The following is an 11,755-nucleotide window of genomic DNA, read 5'->3' as shown; positions in this document are numbered from 1 at the left end:
ATATACTACTGGAGCATCATGGACTCTTAAGTAGCCTAATGTTTCATACATTATCAAATCCATCAGTTTTTCTACTTCTGTATTCAGGACGTAGTAAAATTGAAGTGTCAAAGACTGCAATAGTTACTTTGATGGTTCCTAACCAAACCTTTGAATAACCAATCCCAGACTTCAAGAAAAATTAATTTCCAAACACAATTTAAACAAAAGACGCAACCATTTATTAAATATACAAGAAATTTAGCAGAAAATTAAACAACATGGTAATCTAATTCACCCAAAGTATTTCTTTTCAACCACAATTCATACAAAAACAAGACAAACACAGTTAAGGGATAAAGAAAATAACAAAACTGGCCAGATTACTCAAACGGTTTTCATGATGCATTGTTTCACAGGTATAAATATGGACTTCTTGGCTGCTTTTCCAGAACCACCAATCCGGGTTACCTTCTAAGTTCACCCAAAGACAGCTACTCTTTGGGCTCCCGGAAGTTGGTGTGGGAGATTTAGGCAGGCAGCTTTTGAAACTTCATGCAGTGTTGGGAGCAGCCAAGCTCATCTCCCCTAGAAAAAAACAGTTCAAAAAATAACATCAATTCCATTTCCATCCCAATAAACTGATTTTCTCACCCTGAGGCCTCAATTACCAGTCAACAACTGCCATCTGCTTGAACATGTGATCTCTTCTCGACTTACCAAAACCAGTTCCCATTAAAAGCTAACTTTGCCAACTTCTGTTATCTGTTTACGTACACTTCCAGGTGTCATTGTTTCTGTTGGAATTCTTTTAAAATAAGAACCAGCCTGCAATTAGCCTCCAGGTCTGGCCTCACAAACAAAAGTTTGTTTGTACTGTCCTTTTCTTTTAACCACAAACTGCCCATGAGTCCTCATTCTCAGCTGACAATTTCCAGTTTACAACTCCAAATCAAAGCTGATAAGAGAGTAAAAATAAAAGTAGTGAAAAATCAGCGGTGGTTCTACCACCACCTCCCACCAAGTCTTATGCTCTACCACTCTCACAATAGCCTGCGACATCTTCCCTCACTTGCTGTCACCCACCTTAAACCCCCAACACATGCTCTGCTCTGCTGTACATGCTCTGCTCTGCAGACTTACCTGCTCAGGACACTTCTGAGAAAATTAAAATGCCACAGTGGGGTCAGTTCCATCCTTTACTTCTCTTTCAGGACACATTGGGGACTCAAGGGTTAAACATTCCATTACCAAAGGACTTACTGCAGTATCAACAGAAAGCCTATAGTCTTACAATACAGACAGAAGATCTCAGTAGGGGGGACGCTGACTGTATCTCAGAAATGGAGCCACACATATGGATTCCCCTGTAGCCTCAGACAGAGGTATTTGTCCTTCCCAGACAAGACTGATAGCCTTAGCCATAACCCTGTTAAACAGTCTCCTGCTCCCAATATCTTACTTCCCCTCCACATTAGCATAGGTATGTGAATCCCCCATTGAGAACAGGCAAAACCCTTCCGTTTTAATTTCTTCCCATCAAAACATGATCATGAAGAATACAATAATCAGTCCCTGAAATCCATTCACAAGTTACCACAGGACATCGACATTCATCAGGTTTTGTAAATTCATAATTACCTATCTTAAACTATGTAATGACAATTGACCATGTGACTGATAAACCTTTTGTTTAATCCCTAGAAAAAATACTGTCTTTGTGTGCAGGGCAGAGATTTGTGTAAAAGTGTCACCACAAGTAGACTCACGGCTACTTTGGGGACATTTTGAATCTCTTGCCAGCTGTCCGATAGTAAAGCATCTATCATTGTACAGAAACTTGTGTCATCTGGATTTGTAGAACAAAATATACTTCAACAGTTCCACCACAACTAACAGCTATAGCGCCCACTTGGATCTCCTGTAATACCTGCCCCTCTCTCATTCTAGCAGAAAATTGCCCAAAATAGGGCAGAAAGAGGGATGGTGGATAGTGAATTGCTTGACATTAGGCTCCTCACCCCTCACATGGTGAGCAACTTGATTTTGACTGTCAGATTGGCTGATTGACTGTGTCCAAGCCCACGGACTGGTATTGGAAGCTGTCCTTGTCTTACTTAGCTGGGACATCCTGAGCGAAGTCTATCTCTCTTGACTTGATTGATGGCCGTTGACAATCATGACAAGATTCTGTCATTGTTTTTATGCAAATTGGCATGTCAAAACACAGGAACAGTGAGCCTGGAAGCTCTGGTTGGGACAGCAAAGCAAAAGGCAAGGCAAGGCAATGTAAGGCATGTGTACAGTTCTGGTCACATTACCAGAAGGCTGTGGATGTTTTGGAGAGGGTAAAGAAAAGATTTACCAAGATGTTGACTGGTAGGGGGTTTTAACTATGAAGAAAAGTTGAATAGACTAGGTTTGCTTCCACTGGAACACAGGAGCTTATGGGGTGATTTGATTCAAGTTTATAAGATTGTGAATGGGCTGAATAGATGGAAAGCATAAGGCTTTTTCCCCATTGTGGAGAGGAGGAGATACAGGTTCAGTATGCAGATGGGAAAGCTTAAAAGAAATACATGAGGCAAGCTTTTCACACAAAGGGTGGAGAGTGCCTGGAATGCACTGTCAGAGGAGGTGGTGGAAGCAGACACGATAGCAGCATTCAAGAAACATCTGAATGAATACATGAACAGGAAGGCAATAGAGGGATATGGATTCTGTAAGTGAAGACAGTTTTAGTGTGAAAGGGCAATATGTGTCAGCACAAGCTTGGAGGGCCAAAGAGCCTGTTCCTGTGCTGTATTATTCTTTGTTCTCAGCAGCATGAATCCAGGTTGTTCAGTGAGCAAGCAGCCTGGAGACACAACCTGGTCCAGTCTATGAACTGGTTGCATGTCAGAGCTGCAACATTATAATAATAGGTGCTGGTGCACCACAGATGTGCAAAGGAATCGTCTAAGTAAACCAGAGGTATGCCACAAGGGTTCTTAGAGGCTGGCATATATTGGGATTCAATGTCCGTGTATGTGGGGTACAGGTTGCCAGTATCCCTGGAATGTGTCCTGACATGTTGATATCTAGTGCTCAACATGGAGGTTCTTTGTAGCAAGCAGTGAGCTGATTTTTGCCAAGTATCTACTCAAATTTCCATTTTGAGACTTTGTGATAACTTGCTTGTTTGGCACCATTGGATCCCTACAGTGTGGAAATAGGACATTTAGCCCAAGTACAGACCAACCCTCCAAAGAGGATCCCACGCAGACTCACCCTCTCACCTTGTCCCTGTAACGCTGCATTTCCCATGGCTAACCCACCTAACATGCACATCCCTGGACACTAAGGGTGATTTAGCATGGCTAATCCACCTAACCTGCACATCTTTGGACTTTGGGTGGAAACCGGAGCCCTGAAGGAAACCCATGTAGACACAGTGAGAATGTGCAAACTCCACACAGACAGTCGCCCAAGGCTGGAATTGTTCCCTGGCGTTGTGAGGCAGCAGTACTAACTACGGAGCCATGTTTAGCAATATTAAGAAGCCAAGTCTGCATTTAATAGGATATAATTGCCCTTAACTGGCAACTCACCACTGCCTAGCCAAAAACTCATCTTGCCACTCAAAAACAAAGATAGTTGCAAGATGCTGCTGATATCAAGTCATGCAATGCTGCCATAAATTGTGCTATGGCCCACTTTTCTTGGATTTCTATTAGATTCAACCCTCTGTCTCTGCGTTTAACTCCCAATTTTTAAGTTCCCTTATGAAAAGTCTGGCAAAAAATGAGCTCCTCTTTGCAGATTCCCCGTTTTCTTGAATATAATGGATTGAATAGCTTCAATGAAAGGTTGTGCAGCTGTCTCAACCATTTAGAGGAAGTGCCAATCAATGTGAGGGGCCCATACACCTCTGACAAAATGCCCTCCAATTGCCTGTTATGATTTTGATCATGGTGAAATGGTACTGTCACTGAGACAGAATTCCCTACCTAAAGTTATAATGGCCTCTTATGGTGCAATAACAGAGTTTCTCTACTTTTGAGCTAGGCAGGCCTTGGTTCAAGTACCACCTACTCCAGAAGTGTGTGATAACAATTTGATTAAAAATTATCTTCAGTTACCTGTTTAATCACTTTAACTACCTGACTACCACTCTGAGCAGGTGGCTTTCACACTGGAACCTCAAGGGAAAGCCAAGACGACACCACAACATTGTTGGAATTACCATGAGGCAGTAACAACACCCATTTAATGCCATTTCTCAGGACTGATCTGTTGAACATCTCCTGTTTCTCTTTCTTTCCAGCACATTAAATTCCCTTAGAAACATAGAAAATAATATGTAGGCCTTTTGGTCCTTCCAGTCTGCACCACTTTTTAACATGATCACAACTGATCATGCAACTCCAGCATCCCACTCCTGCTTTCTCTCCATATCCCTTGATAACCTTTATCTGCAAGGGCCACATCCAGCTCCCGTTTAAACATATCTAATTAACTGGCCCCAACAACTTCCTGTGGGAGAGAATTCCACAGGTTCACAACTCTAAGTGAAGAAATTCTTCATCTCAGTCCTGAATGGCTTACCTCTTATTACTCATAGAGTCATCGAGTTCCACAGTATCAAGATAGGCCCTTTGGCCCAAACTGGTCTATACCAACCAAAATGGGGTTAGTGTGTCCATTCACACTAACCCCATTTCCCTGCACATGGCCAGGGAAATTCTAATTCTTTCCTATCTAGTATTTAGCAATATTTAAAAGGCATTTCGATAATGTACCCTCCTCAACCACTTCTGCTGGCAACTCATTCCATACTTGTACCCCCTCCCCCCACTGTGTAAAAAGGTTACCCCTCAGATTCCCTTTTATTCTTTCCCCCTAATTTTATGCACTCACCATACGCGATGGATCGTGTCTTTTTTGAGATTTTAACGTCGCTCGTCTACGCGTGGATACCTCTATCCAGCAAAACCATAGCCGGATGATCTTAAGGGAACAGTAAAATACTTTATGAATCGCAGCGAGGCAAGGGATGAGCTGGGCTTATTGACCGTTAGACTAGGCGACCGCTCATCACTTGTTGTGTGAAGTGTGCTCTTTAATTTTTAACACCCCAATCTACCCACCACCTTTTAACTAAGTGATCTAAAACTCTATACTTTTATTAATAAAACCGTTAAAAACTGTCAAAATCATTAATTAAAACTCTAAAATACCTAAAACTTATTAAAACATTATCAAATAACATCAATAGGAGAAATTAAGAGTCCATAAAAATCCGTAAAAGTTCAAGGGTCAAAGACAAAACAAGGGTTGTGATATTCTGTGCAAAAGATTTAAATTTCAAGAACCCGAGGCTTTCATCAACTCAGAGTTCTTTTCGAACTACTTCCCTCGGGCTCCTATCACAAAACCGTAAAAGGACATTGTTCCTCCATCAATGAGGTCCATTATCTCTTTTCCTAGATGTTTATACTTGTTTAGCTTTTCTTCCCATGCTGATTCAAGCGAGTTGATCTGAAGGTCAGTTCTAATAGTTACATCCACAACAACGACCTGGTGTTCTTTCTTAAAATTAGTTCCGGTATCCAAAGTTTCCCGGCAACATCTTTAATTCTCGGTTCTATATATACTGTCCACCCGTTCTTCCTTACATACTTAACTAATTCTTCTGCAATTCTATTATGCCTCTTGATCCTCATGTTTTTAACATAAGGGCACCACCCCGTGATATGCGCAAACATTTCTGACGTATCATTACACCTTCTGCAATTCTTGATATTACATGGCCTTCCATACGACATTGACGCTCTTGTTGGATATAAATTTGTTCTCAGTAAAATCAAATTGATAACTTTAGATGTCTTCATATATTGTACTTTAGTCAACCAACCATTGGATATACTATCATTCTTATAATAATGAACCCCAGCCTCTTGACAGGGGAGGGCCATCCATCTCTGTAGCTCTTCTCCAGTTAGCATAGTTGGTACTGCTGAACTCTTCCATCTCATCTTCACTACCTTCCCTGATAGTATCCTCTTCACCCAATCGCCGATTAATATTCAGGTTCCAGATGTTTTCCATCACTTTAAGTTTACTCAATTTATGCATTTTTGCTGCCACACTGTCATCTTCGAACCGAAATAATGCATGCAAGATTTTGTCCTCAGATTTCTGTAGCATCCCGTACTTCCTCATTGTCGAGATTGGAATAAAGGTTGACAGTCTATTTAAAGCAAGGCCACCATCACGGGACTTGGCATATAATACTCCATCCGTGATCGATTGCGGGAGATGTAAAATTTCTTGAACTGCGCTTTTTATTTTATTATCTAATTTATTAAGATAATTAATAGAAACTTCAGATAAAACTAAATAATAATATAGTCTAGGAATAAAATATGTTTTTAAATTTCTACTTTTTGAACTGGTTTTAAGGGGGATCTTTTTAAATTTCCTAACCATTCGTCTAATTGGCTTACGCCAATTCACGGATCAATCTTAGCACCTAAATATTTATCCATACTACCTGGCTCTATAAACTGTATGCTTCCTTCATTTAACTTCCAGTTAATTTTATCATTATATATAATTGTCTTATTTTTATATGTAAAGTAAAATCCTTTTGTTTTCTTTATATTAACCTCCATTCCCGTATTTTTACAAAATTTTTCTACAAGTTTAAGATTATAAACCATACCATCATACGATTGACTAACTAACGCTATATCATCTGCGAACACTAATGTTGCGCAGTGATAGCTGTTCCTATCTATCCCTAAAAATATTCCTTTCTTCTTCTCTTCGATGGTACTTATCAGAGGCTCCATTACAATATTAAAAAGAATCAGCAACAATGCATCACCTTGCTTAACCCCTCTTAAAATTTTAATTTTTCCAGTTTTACTTTTAAAACCTTCCACTTGAGTAAAATTATCATATAAGTTTGTAACCAAATTAATAAATATTGACGGAAGTTGGAATCTTTTAAGAACTGTTATAATTAATTTGTGGATTAGTGATGCTGGAAGAGCACAGCAGTTCAGGCAGCATCCAAGGAGCAGCGAAATTGACTTTTTGGGCAAAAGTCCTTCATCAGGAATTAATTTGTGGCCCACTGTGTCAAACGCTTTTGCTAAATCCACGAAAACTACCACTAAATCTCTCGCTCTTTTTAGCCCCATTAATAATATTTTTCAGGATTTTAATGTTTTCCTCGCAACCTGCTACACTGGCCATAAAGCCCTTTTGTCTTTTATTCAGAGTTATTACTTTACTTAGTCTACTGGCTATAATTTTAGTAAATATTCTGAGCATAATTGGCCCTATAGTTATTGGTCTCCAATTATTAATATCCTTCAACCCTTCTTCATCGCTCACTTTTGGAATCAATACAGTTCTGCTTATTTTCATTTGATCCGGTATTATACCTGATTTCATCCAAATAGTATATATTCTAGGAAGTACTGTATTATCTTTATTGAATATCTTAACTGTCTCCTTCAGTGTTACCCTATCTGGCCCTGCAACAGTTTTTACGTCCATCGCCTTAATGGCATGATTCACGTCCTCTACTGTCACAGGACCAGTCAGAGTCTCACTCACCGACCCCTCCCCTTGTCTTTTATATTTGGCAAAACCTTTCAAGTTATTTTTATCATTAGAGTTAGTTAATCTTTGTTTATAGTAATCTTCTAATTCTTTACTTAGTGGGCATTCACACCAAACTGGAGCCCCCATTAGGGTTCTTGCCAGGTATTGTCTCTTCGTTTTATATAAGACCTGCATTTCTTTAAATTTACCTTTCTTTTTACTATACCTTCTCTTAGCCTTATTTTCCTTCCTCTTCATTCTTGGTCCACTATCCCTTTGCTTCAAACCTATTCGTTTAATGCGAGTCTCCTTCTTATCTTTATCACCTTCCTTATTCGTTCCCAATTTATCCATTATCGTACCCATTATATTCTCAAATTCCTTATTAATACCTTTATTCCTTCCCATATCATCCTCTACTATTTTAATTAGTTCTGTTAGTGACTTACTCTTAAAGTTTACTTTATCCATAATATTATTACTCTCTAGATCACTCTTTTCATTTAATCTTTCTTTCTCTACTTCCCTATCTATCTCCCGATCACTATTATCCATTTCATCATTATCACTCATATTAAGATTCAGTTCTTGATCTATACCTTTATCGTCATCGCGACTTTTACCTTTCTTTAATAACCTCCTTTTGTCCGAGATTTGTTCTGCTGTTTTAGAACCTAATTTCTCAGCTATAACTTTATTAATATTTTTGCAGCCACTAAATTCTGCTTCTAATTGTTGCAACAATTCCACCTCATTCCTGAAGAAGGGCTTATGCCCGAAACGTCGATTCTCCTGTTCCCTGGATGCTGCCTGACCTGCTGCGCTTTTCCAGCAACACATTTCCAGCTCTGATCTCCAGCATCTGCAGACCTCACTTTCTCCACCTCCTCATAAGACCATATTCCCCTCTTACTATCCTCCTTATTTTCCGTCTTATTCCTATTCTCTACCTTTCCTCTTTTCCTCTTCTCATTTCTTAAAATGGGGTGAGCATGTCTTTCATGTTGCCCCAATCCTCTGGCTGTCTTAAATTTTAAAGGACCTAATTCACAGTGGTATAGTTTCTCTACCTCTCCTTCCTTATTATTATTACTACTGGTATCATTACTATTATCATTATTATCATTCTTAGAACACTTAGGATAGTGGCATGCTACTGCTTGGTAATTCCCTTTCCACTCACATTTACTATATCTAACTCTAACTGATTTAATTCCCTTACATATCTTTAAATGCTTCCTAAACCTCCCCGGAGTATTATAGATCTTATTACAATAATTACAGTTAAAATTATCTACCGGGTATTTAATTATTACCTCTATTTTATCAGGTTCCCTCATTATTGGGTGGATAATCCTACCTTCATACCTCTCCTCGCCTCTCTCTGATTCTCCATATCGACTAAAATCAAATGGTCCATTAAAATTCGAATTAAAAATTGTCCGGCTATTAAATGAACCCGACTGCAGAGGGGCCTTCTCTACTAGTTGTTCTCTTCGAATTGCGTCCTGATCATTCTGGACGATATTAATGACTTCCTCGTGCCTGCCTGAGGACAGCCTTGCCGGAATAATCCCTATAGTCTCTTCCGTCTGCGTCAAGACGGATTGTCCAGTCCATTTTTGGCTTACACATTTTGCGCATGGTGCCACCAATAGTAACCGTGCGGGGCGGTTATTTACCCGGTCTCCCACCCAACCGGAATTTTTGGTATTGGCCATAATTGCCGCTGCCAAATTTTGTTTCTAATTTAGACCGAATGGTCACCAGCCGTCTCGTATCTTTTCTGAGGTCGTATTCGCTGGCCTGGTCCGAGTACTGCTCAAACAACAGAGAGAAACAATAAAACTGCCAGTGGTGTATAGTACCGGTAAAACCAAGGTAAAACCAAGGATAAAACCAGACTAAAACAACCTCTAGACAATTTAAAATTGCCTATCAAAAGCTTCCTCTTACAGGCCGTTACCGGGGGGAACCACGAGGAGGTTCGACCTTACTTTGTAATCGATAAAATACGTACAAACGATCACAAAGGTGACTATGCAGGCACCGGTCGGAGACCAACAACCTTAAAAACACTGTAGTCACATCCCCCCAGTCTCTTAGTCCTCGATTCCCCAACCCTGGGAAAAGGACTAAGAGCATTCATCCTATCCATGCCTCTCATGATCTTATACACCTCTATAAATGTATCCCCTCAATCTCCTATGATCAAAAGAAAAAACGTCCTAGCGTGAACAACCTCTCCCTAGAATTCAGACCATTGAGTCCAAACAACATCCTTGTAAATTTCTGCTGCACTCTTTCCAGTTTAATAACGTCCTTCATATAACAAGGTGACCAAAACTGCACACAATACTCCAAGTGCAGCCTCACCAACGTCCTGTACAACTGCAACATAACTTGCAACTTCTATACTTAATGCCCTGACCGATGAGAAGGACAGCGTGTCAAAAGACTTCTTCATTACCCCGTCTACCCTGTGACTCCACTTTCAGAGAACTGTGAACCTGAACTCCAAGATCTAACAAACAACAATAGGCCCAGCACTGACCCCTAAAGCACTCCACTAGTCACAGACCTCCAGTCTGACAAGCGTCCTTCCACCATTACCCTCTGCTTCATACCATCAAGCCAATTTTGTATCCAATTTGCCAGCTCGCACTAGGCTCCATGTGAACTCAGCTTCCAGAGCATCCTACCATGTGGAACCTTATCAAAGGCCTTACTGAAATGCTTATAGACTATGTCTACTACCCTGCCCTCATCAACCTTCCCAGTCACTTTATCAAAGAACTCTTAACAAATTTGTGAAGCATCATCTCTCACTCACAAAGCTATGCTGACTACTCCTAATCAAACCCTGTCTTTTCAAATGCATGTATATCGTATCCCTCAGAATCTTCTTAAGTAACTTACCCACTACAGATATTAAGCTCACTGGTCTATAGTTTCTAAACTTTTCTTTGCAGCCCTTCTTGAATAATGGCACAACATTTGCTACCCTCCAGTCTTCCAGGACTTCACCCGTGGCTAACGATGATGCAGAAATATCATTCAGGGCTCCACAATTTCTGCTCTGGCCTCTTGCAATATTCTTGAATATATCTGGTTAGGACCAGGAGATTTATCCACCTTCATACATCCTAATACATCTGACACCTTCTCTGCCGTGATATGGACTATCCTCAAGACATCACCATTAACTTCCTCAAGTCTTCATGTCTTTCTCCATGGTAAACACAGAGGTGAAACATTCATTGAGAACCTTGCCTATCTATCTCTTGTGGTTCTACACATACAAGTCCACTTTGGTCCTTGAGAGGTCCTAATCTCTCTCTAGTTATTCTTTTTCTTTTAATATACTTAATTACCTCTTTGGATTCACCCTAATCTTCACAGCCAAAGGTTATCTCGTGCCCCTTTTTCGTCCTCCTAATTTCCTTCTTCAGTAAACTCATGTATTCCCTATGTGTCTCCAGGGATTCTCTTGGTTAGAGAGATGCTAGAATCCAAAGGACCAAACAGGAGGCTGGAAGCACACAGCAAGCCAGGCAGCATCAGGAGGCAGAGACATCAACATTTTTGGTAGAACCTTCTTGAAGAAAGGTTGACTTCTCCACCTCCTGATGCGGAGTCAAAAAGTGTGACGCAGGGAGAACACAGGTCAGGCAGTATCCAAGATGCAGGAATGTCGACTCTCCTGCTGCCTGACCTGCTTTGCTTTTCCAGCGCTACACCTTTTGACTCTGACTCTCCAGCATCTGCAGTCCTCACTTTCTACCACCTCCTGATGCTGCCTGAAGTTGCTGTGTTCTTCCAGCCACCTGTTTGCCTGCCCCCATATTCTTCAGCTGCAACCCCCTAAATTCTGGGCTTCCCCCAACATCGGGGCCATTCTCCCTGTATTTAGACTGCCCAGTCCCATCGGGATGTTGTATGCTTCCATGAGATCCCACCCCCTCTAATTCTTCTAAGTTCCAGCAAACAGAAGCCCAGTCAAACCAGCCTTTCCTCAGACTAGGAGACAGTAAGGAGTGCAGATGCTTGAAGCCAGATGAGTGAAGCTGGAAGAGCACAGCATCCGAGGAGCAGGAAGGTCAAAGTTTCCGGTTTTCTTCACATGCCAAACCCCAGGCTTGAGTCAGCGTGGGGCCCCGGGCCGGGTCAGCGTGTG

The 11,755-nt window shown here is 40.8% G+C and overlaps 1 long non-coding RNA gene across 2 annotated transcripts in view; it reads right to left on the bottom strand.

Annotated features, from left to right (window-relative positions):
* Positions 1–215: 215 nt before the first annotated feature.
* The window catches only part of LOC122549382, a 12,076-nt gene continuing 536 nt past the window's right edge, over positions 216–11,755 (bottom strand). Inside the window, exons 2-4 of one of the 2 annotated variants that reach the window (XR_006311514.1) lie at positions 10,953–11,065; positions 4,879–4,968; positions 216–567 (exon numbers count right to left, since the gene is read on the bottom strand). This is a non-coding gene — a long non-coding RNA (uncharacterized LOC122549382). The remainder of the gene's footprint in view (positions 568–4,878; positions 4,969–10,952; positions 11,066–11,755) is intronic. The other variant, XR_006311513.1, reaches the window with a different exon arrangement.

This window comes from Chiloscyllium plagiosum, chromosome 4 (assembly GCF_004010195.1).
Source record: "Chiloscyllium plagiosum isolate BGI_BamShark_2017 chromosome 4, ASM401019v2, whole genome shotgun sequence".
NCBI classification, from domain to species: Eukaryota; Metazoa; Chordata; class Chondrichthyes; order Orectolobiformes; family Hemiscylliidae; genus Chiloscyllium; species Chiloscyllium plagiosum.
This window is presented reverse-complemented; position numbering and strand designations above follow the sequence as displayed.